Below are 7,422 nucleotides of genomic sequence, written 5' to 3'. Positions count from 1 at the left end.
GATGTGGATGGAATTTACAGGCTTTAGTCATAATCCTCAAGATCTGTCAGCGCCTTCCAGGACTTGCACTGTCTGCTTTAAGTATCGGAGCAGTCATGGGGGGAACTTTACCCTCTTTCTACCCACGAGGGTCCCAGCAGCCCGACACCCAGGCAGCTTTCTGCAGGGGAAACAGCAGTGCCCACGGATGCGCACGGATCAAAGTCCAGTATTGGTGCAAGCTCACTCGACCGCCGTGCGCCCACAGGGCGGTAGTGAACCTCCGCCCAGACGGTGGGGCGCACCGTGCGCCCTCCACGTTCCCCGGGCTGGGTTTCTGGTCCTGGAAGTGCTGGGGTAGCACTTTCAGACTGTGTCACCCCTGATAGAAGTTTCCACTCCGGAATCTCCCCTCGAGCTGCCCCACCTGACTCTCACCCTCCCAGTCTCCACGCCTGTCTGCTCGGTGAGGTTAAGCGCTCGGCCCTTCCCACTTTCCTGAATTTTGGTTGCCTTTCCCTTCCGCCTGGGTGCACACACTAATTTTTGTTTTTTTTTTAAACTTTTTACTTTGAAATAATTTCAAGCTCTGAGAAGAGTTGTAAGAGCAGTAAACATAGTAAAATGACGCAGCCCCTTTGAAAACAGGCTTTGGCAGCTCCTTTAAAAAGTTGCTGCTACTAAGTCGCTTCATTCGTGTCCAACTCTGTGCGACCCCATAGACGGCAGCCCACCAGGCTCCACCGTCCTTGGGATTCTCCAGGCAAGAACACTGGAGTGGGTTGCCATTTCCTTCTCCAACGCATGAAAGTGAAAAGTGAAACTGAAGTTGCTCAGACGTGTCCGACTCTTTGCAACCCTATGGACTGCAGCCCACCAGGCTCCTCCGTCCATGGGGTTTTCCAGGCAAGAGTACTGGAGTGGGGTGCCATTGCCTTCTCCATTTAAAAAGTTAAGCCCCCATTCACCATCGGACTGGGCAGTTCTACTCCTAGGTATATTCCGCAAGTGAAAACAGGGACTTGAACACGTAGCAGCATTATTCACAGTAGCCAAAGGGGGAAAACAACACAAGCAACCATAATGGACAAGTGGATGAACAAAATGTGGCCTCTATGTACAACGGATATTAGCCAAGACAAGGACTGACGTTCTGATAAATGCTGCAATGGGAATGAACCTCAAAGACACAATAGTAAGAAAGTAAAAAAAAAAAAAGAAACCAGACATATAAATCCACATATTGTATGATTCCATTTGCAGGAACTCCAGAACAGGTAGATTCATAAATGTAGAAAATATAAACCAGTGATGCAGGGAAGATGGACACGCACTGCTTCATGGGTAGCAGGGATTTTTTGGTTGTTGTTGCTGTCGTTTTGGATTTTTGGCCACACCACCTGCCATGTGGGAACTTAGTTCCCTGACCAGGGGCCAAGCCCAAGACCCCAGCAGCGGAGTCTCGGAGTCTGAACCACTGAATGACAGAGGCGGCCTGGAGGTTTTCTTTTGAGATGATGGAAGCGACTTGCAACTAGAGAGAGGTGGTGGGTGCACAGACCCGTGACTCTATTAAATGTCCCTGAATTGTACACTTTTACATGGGCAACTTTATGTCGTGGGAATTTCACCTCGATTTTTAAAAATTGTGCTAAAATTTATGGGATTCTATTTTTTTCTTTCTCTGAACCATTTATGCTAACTAAATAGTTCAGCATGTATCCCCTAAGAACAAAGACAGCTTACATAACTCCAGTAAAATGATCAAATTCAGAAAATTTAATATTATGCCATACTAATACCTAAGCTACAGTCCATAATCAAATTTTGCCAATTTCCCGATGATGTCATTTACAGCAATTTTTCTCCCAGTGCTGGATCCAGGATCACGTAATGTATGAGTTGACAAGTCTCTTTGCTCTCCTTTAATCTGGAACATTCTCTCAACCTTCAAGTCTTTTTAAAAAATTATTTCTTTTTATTAAAGTATAAATTTACAATTTGTGTTAGCTTCAGGTGTATAGCAAAAGGATTCAGTAATAACACATATATATATACTTTTTCATTATTTTCTATTATAGGTTATTATCAGGTTACTGCAAAAGTAATTAGGGTTTTGCATTGTTAAACTTTTCTGTTTGGTATTGGATTACGTTCTTAAATAAATGTAGTTATGTTATACATCATTTTAATGTGCATTTCTCAATTCATGTTTTTTGCTAATGACTTATTACTAGCTATTTATTTTATATTTATTTTAGACTAGGGAAATGATACTAGACAAAAAGCAAATTGAGAGATTTTCTTGAGTTCAAAATGGGTCGTAAAGCACTGGAGACAACTTGCAACATCCACAGTTGGCCTAGGAACTGCTACCAAATGTATAGTGCAGTTGTGGTTCAAGAAGTTTTGCAAAGGAGACAAGAGCCTTGAAGACTAGTAGGGCAGTGACTGCCATGGGAAGTTGACAGTGACCAATTGAGAGGATCATCGAAGCTGATATTCTTACAACTACAAGAGAAATTGCCAAAGAACTCAGTGTTGACCTTTCTACAGTCATTCAGCATTTGAAATAGCAAATTGGAAAGGTGAAAAGCCTCGATAAGTGGGTGCCTCCTCAGCTGATCACAAGTCAAAAAATCATCCTTTTGAAGTGTCATCTTCTCTTATTCTACAAAACAACTACAAACCATTTTTTGATTGGATTGTGATGTGCGACAAAAAGTGGATTTTACAACAACTGGTGATGACCAGCTCAGTGGCTGGATTGAGAAGAAGCTGCAAAGCACTTCCAAAGCCAAACTTGCACCAAAAGAAGGTCCTGGTCACTGTTTGATGGTCTCCTGCCGGTCTGACCCACTACAGCTTTCTGAATCCTGGTGAAACCATTCCACCTGCAAAGTACACTCAGCAAATCGGTGAGATGCACCGAAAACAGCGATGCCTGCGGCCGGCACTGGTCAACAGAGAGGGCCCAATTCTCTCCATCCAACAGTCACCGCGCGTAGCACTACCAACGCTTCAAAAGTTGAACAAATCGGCCCACATTCTTGCCTCTTCCGCCATATTCACCTGAACTCTCGCCAACCGACTACCACTTCTTCAAGCATCTCGACAACTTCTTGCAGGGAAATCTCTTTCACAATCAGCAGGAGGCAGAAAATGCTTTCCAAGAGTTCATGGAATCCCGAAGCCCAGATTTTTATGCTCTGGGGAATAAACAAAGTTACTTTTTGTTGGCAAAAATGTGTTGATTGTACTGGCTCCTATTTTGATTGATGAAGACATGTTTGAGCCTAGTTATAATGATTTAAAATTCACGGTCCAAAACCACAGTTGCATTGGCACCGACCTAATACAAGGTATTGAATACAATCCCTGCGCTAGAGAGTAGGTCCTTGTCGGTTCCCTGTTTTACATGCAGGAGTGTCTGTTCACCCTAAACTTAATCTGTCCGTCCCCGCCTTTCCCCTTTGGTGACCGTAGTTTGTTTTCTAAGTCTGTGAGTCTGTTCCTGTTCTGTACGTTCGTTTGTGTCATGTTCAGATTCCTCATGTTAGTGACACTAGATTGTCTCTGAGTCACTTCACTTGGTGTGATAACCATCGATAGCTCCTTTTCTCTGTGTGTGGTCTTTGCCGACAGCGCCATTCCTGAAGCGCCTAGATCTGGGTTTGCAGCTGTTCTCTTGATGTGAGTCTCTCACGCTGCCTTGTGACTTGATTCAGGTTGTGCACCTTTGGCAGGAATACCCTGAGGTGATCTGTCCTTCTCAAGGCACCGTGTCAGTTTGTCCCCTTACCGACAGCATCTCCCTTTTTGATATTTGTTTGTTTGTTTGCTCTGGGTCTGTAGTTGTTCCATGTGGGAGCTAGTTCCCCGACCAGGGGTCGAACTCGGATCCCCCCTGTATTGGGAGCAGAGTCTCAGCCACTGGGCGCCTGGGACGCCCCTGATGTTCCCCTTAATCACGCGTTTCAGGCACTGTCTGCCAGCGCTCTCCATTCTAAAGCTACCATTTTCCTCTTTGCATTTAATAACACTGTATGGTGTTGTTAGCCTAGAAAAACTACTAATTCACAAAATCATTTTTTGGTGCCAGGTGCTATTTTCCATTCATTCATTCAGTCTCTATTTAGTCTGCATGTGTGCATGCTTAGTTGCTCAGTCATGTCTGATCCCATGGATGTGGCCCACCAGTCTCCTCTGCCCACGGAATTCTCCAGGCAAGAATACTGGAGTAGCTTGCCATGCCCTCCTCCAGGGGATCCCAAGCATCAAACTCGTCTCCTGCGGCTCCTGCTTTGGTAGGTGGACCCTTCACCACTGAGCCACCTGGGAAGCCCCCTGTTTAGTCTAGGGAGAATATAAAGCCATATATATATAATGATTTAAGGTAGTCCCTGCCTTCAAAGAGCTCATTGTTTTGTTGGGGTGACAAGTCTCAAAGTCTCCAAATTCTGGAGGAGTGATTCTGTCCATTATATTAACTACTTCTTTTCTCAATTTTATAGCTGAAAGCATAAAATGCCCTGATACTGGGAAAGACTGAAGGCAGGAGGAGAAGGGGACAACAGAGGATGAGATGGTTGATGGCATCACCAACTCAATGGACATGAGTTTGAGCAAGCTCCGGAAGATGGTGAAAGACAGGGAACCCTGGTGTGCTGCAGTCCATGGGGTCACAAAGAGTCAGACACGACTGAGCGACTGAACAACAAGCTGAAAGCAAGAGAGACCTGCATGAAAACCAAGGACGGATATATAGTCCGGATGGCCATGAAAACCAAGCACTTGTTGAACCTCTTCCAAACAGTAGGACTGTTTGGTTTAGAATATTCCACTAGATTGAGCGAAGAACTGAAATAATCTTAAACAGGCCAACGCACAGAGTTTTATTGTAAAAACCGTCTCAATATTGTGTGCTTTTAAAATGATCAATACTTTTTCTTTAATATTTTTAGTGGACTGATTCTTTGACCTGTTGGAATAAAACTTCAAAGGAACTGAGAGTCTAGTGAGTCCCACCGAGAGGTGGGTTAAAGGGCTGCCTCATGCCTATAAGCAGACTTATTTTCTCCTCATTTCCCCCATGGGACTCATCTTTCTCGTCTTCCACGTGCATTGTCTCAAGGAGGACACTGACAAAAACACGTTTCTTGTGCTTCTTGCAAGTACTTCTCACACTGTGGTACTTTGTTCCTCTTGAGGGCTAGAAACACGATGATACCTTGTAGAGTTAAATAACAATATATATATGGCTCAGATATTTGAGAGTTCCCACTCTATTATTTGCTTGATTTTCATAATTTCAGATCAATTTTACTATAAAATTACCTATTTTACTGCATAATATATATGTATGTGTGCGTATATAGATAAATCACTTAACAGAATGGAGGCTCAGTGGCTAACGATTGGACAGCAGCTTGGAATAAATGCACTGGTCAGTCATGCTTTCCATGACTTTTTCTAGAAAAGGGCACAACAACCACCTCGTACCTGACAAAAGAGACAAGTAAACAGCCCAGAGAAGGGAGGGGTCAATGGGCATTTTAAGTCACCACTTTTCAAATGTAAAAAATGTTTATTTGCTCTCAACCTGCCTTCGCATAGGTCTGGTTACATTTCTAAATCTGTCAGCTTTGATGTCGTTTTGAAAGCAGCCCTTATTTTGTACTATTAAAGTCCTATATACTCACCATAGAAAAGGTAGAATACAGCACAATAAAAGAAACAAATCACTCACCGTTCCCATCCAGAAATCATCTCGTAGGGACCCCCACGGCGGTCCAGGGGTTAGGGCCCCAGAATCGCTGCCTGGGAAACTAAGATCCCACAGGCCCCACGGTGCGGGGGGCGGGGCGGGGGGACCAGGAATAATCTCACGGGAGTGACTGCAGGGGTGAAACTTTTAAGGCACATTGTGTTCTCTTTCTATGTGAAAGACACGTGTGTGTGCAAAACCCATGAAAAGCGAAAGCTCATCTCTCCACCCTCCCATCCTTCTCCCACCAGAACTCGTGCAGGTCCTCAGAGGCCCAGTCAGGGAGCAAGGGCATCTTTCCCTACCCTCGATTCCCAGTATACAAATAGGGACTGTTCCGACTGGCCTCCCCAGCCCCACCTCTCACTCAGGATGGTCTAAGCCTCTGTGCTCCCAGTGCAGGGGTCCCGGGTTCGACCCCTGGTCAGGGAACTGGATCCCACCTGCCGCAGGTAGAGAGACCACATGCTGCAACTAAGCCCTGGCAAAGCCAAAGAAACAAACATTTGGGGGAAAAAAAAGCAGTCACCACCTTCAAGGCTCTCCCAGCAAAGGAGACACTGTTGGTTAGCCCTGATCACACACTTGGCAGGCCACATGTGGTCCCTCTGTCTGTCAAACGAAGCTGCCTGTCCAGGCCTTTCCAACCTCGTGGTACCTGACACCGGGAGCCAGGCAGCCAGAGGGCGTGGAGGCCTGAGGTCACACCCAGGCCCGGGCCTGCTGCAGCGGCAGCAGCAAGGCTCTCTCTGTTCCCAGACAGCCTTCCGGTGGCCTTGGGCTGGCAGAAGCTGGGGCTTTGCCCTCCGTACGGAAGATGGGCAGAAAGTCTGGGCAGTCTCTGGGCCTGGCACACAGCCCCAAAGGACACACAGATGTCTTTGTGGTGGGTGCCAGGGCCAAACCATGCCATGGAGAGCCATGTGATGGCTTTTAGGGAAAAAAAAAAAAAAGAGAGGCATCTTTCCTTTCAAAGGAAAACCCGTGTTTCAGAACCCCTAGGGAGTAAACAGCCAACAACACGAAATCATTATCCTCTGTCCCTCTGGGACTGGGGGTGAGCTTGCAAGGTTCCCAAGGAACGCATGTGACTTTTTTCTCTAAGGCATGATTCATTCCAGAAAAGTCCGCTTTGTTCTCCGAGTGACAGAGTTAGAGTCAGTACCTTAAACATATACTGGAGCAGTGTCCCCTCTTATCACAAAACAGAAGGCACCCAACTCTACAAGACTCTTTGAAAGAGGAAGGGATACGGGGTTCCGGGTTTTGGGAACGTTATTACTATCTCAGATTGTGGAGAGATCCATTTTAGGTACACATCTCTATTTTACATTAAAATCTGCTTTCGCGTGGGGCATGCCTTGAAGTCTGTTGTGGCAACCCCGACGGCAGCGCCCAGGGACTCTGGATTTGCAGGAAGGACCCAGGTCCGCATGGAGCGGTAGGCAGCCCTCTACAAAGAACCCGCCTGCCAGTGCAGGAGACACAAGAGACTCGGGTTCGATCCCTGGGCCGGGAAGATCCCCTGAAGTGGGAAACGGCAGCCCACTCCAGTTTTCTTGCCTGGAGAATCCCACAGACGGAGGAGCCTGGCAGGCTACATACAGTCCGTGGGGTTTCAGAGAGTCAGACACGCACGCAATCCCCAGGTGGGCAGGACGCAGCCCTCCTCTCAG

The sequence above is a fragment of the Bos taurus genome, chromosome 27 (assembly GCF_002263795.3).
Source record: "Bos taurus isolate L1 Dominette 01449 registration number 42190680 breed Hereford chromosome 27, ARS-UCD2.0, whole genome shotgun sequence".
Classification (NCBI taxonomy): domain Eukaryota; kingdom Metazoa; phylum Chordata; class Mammalia; order Artiodactyla; family Bovidae; genus Bos; species Bos taurus.
This window is presented reverse-complemented; position numbering follows the sequence as displayed.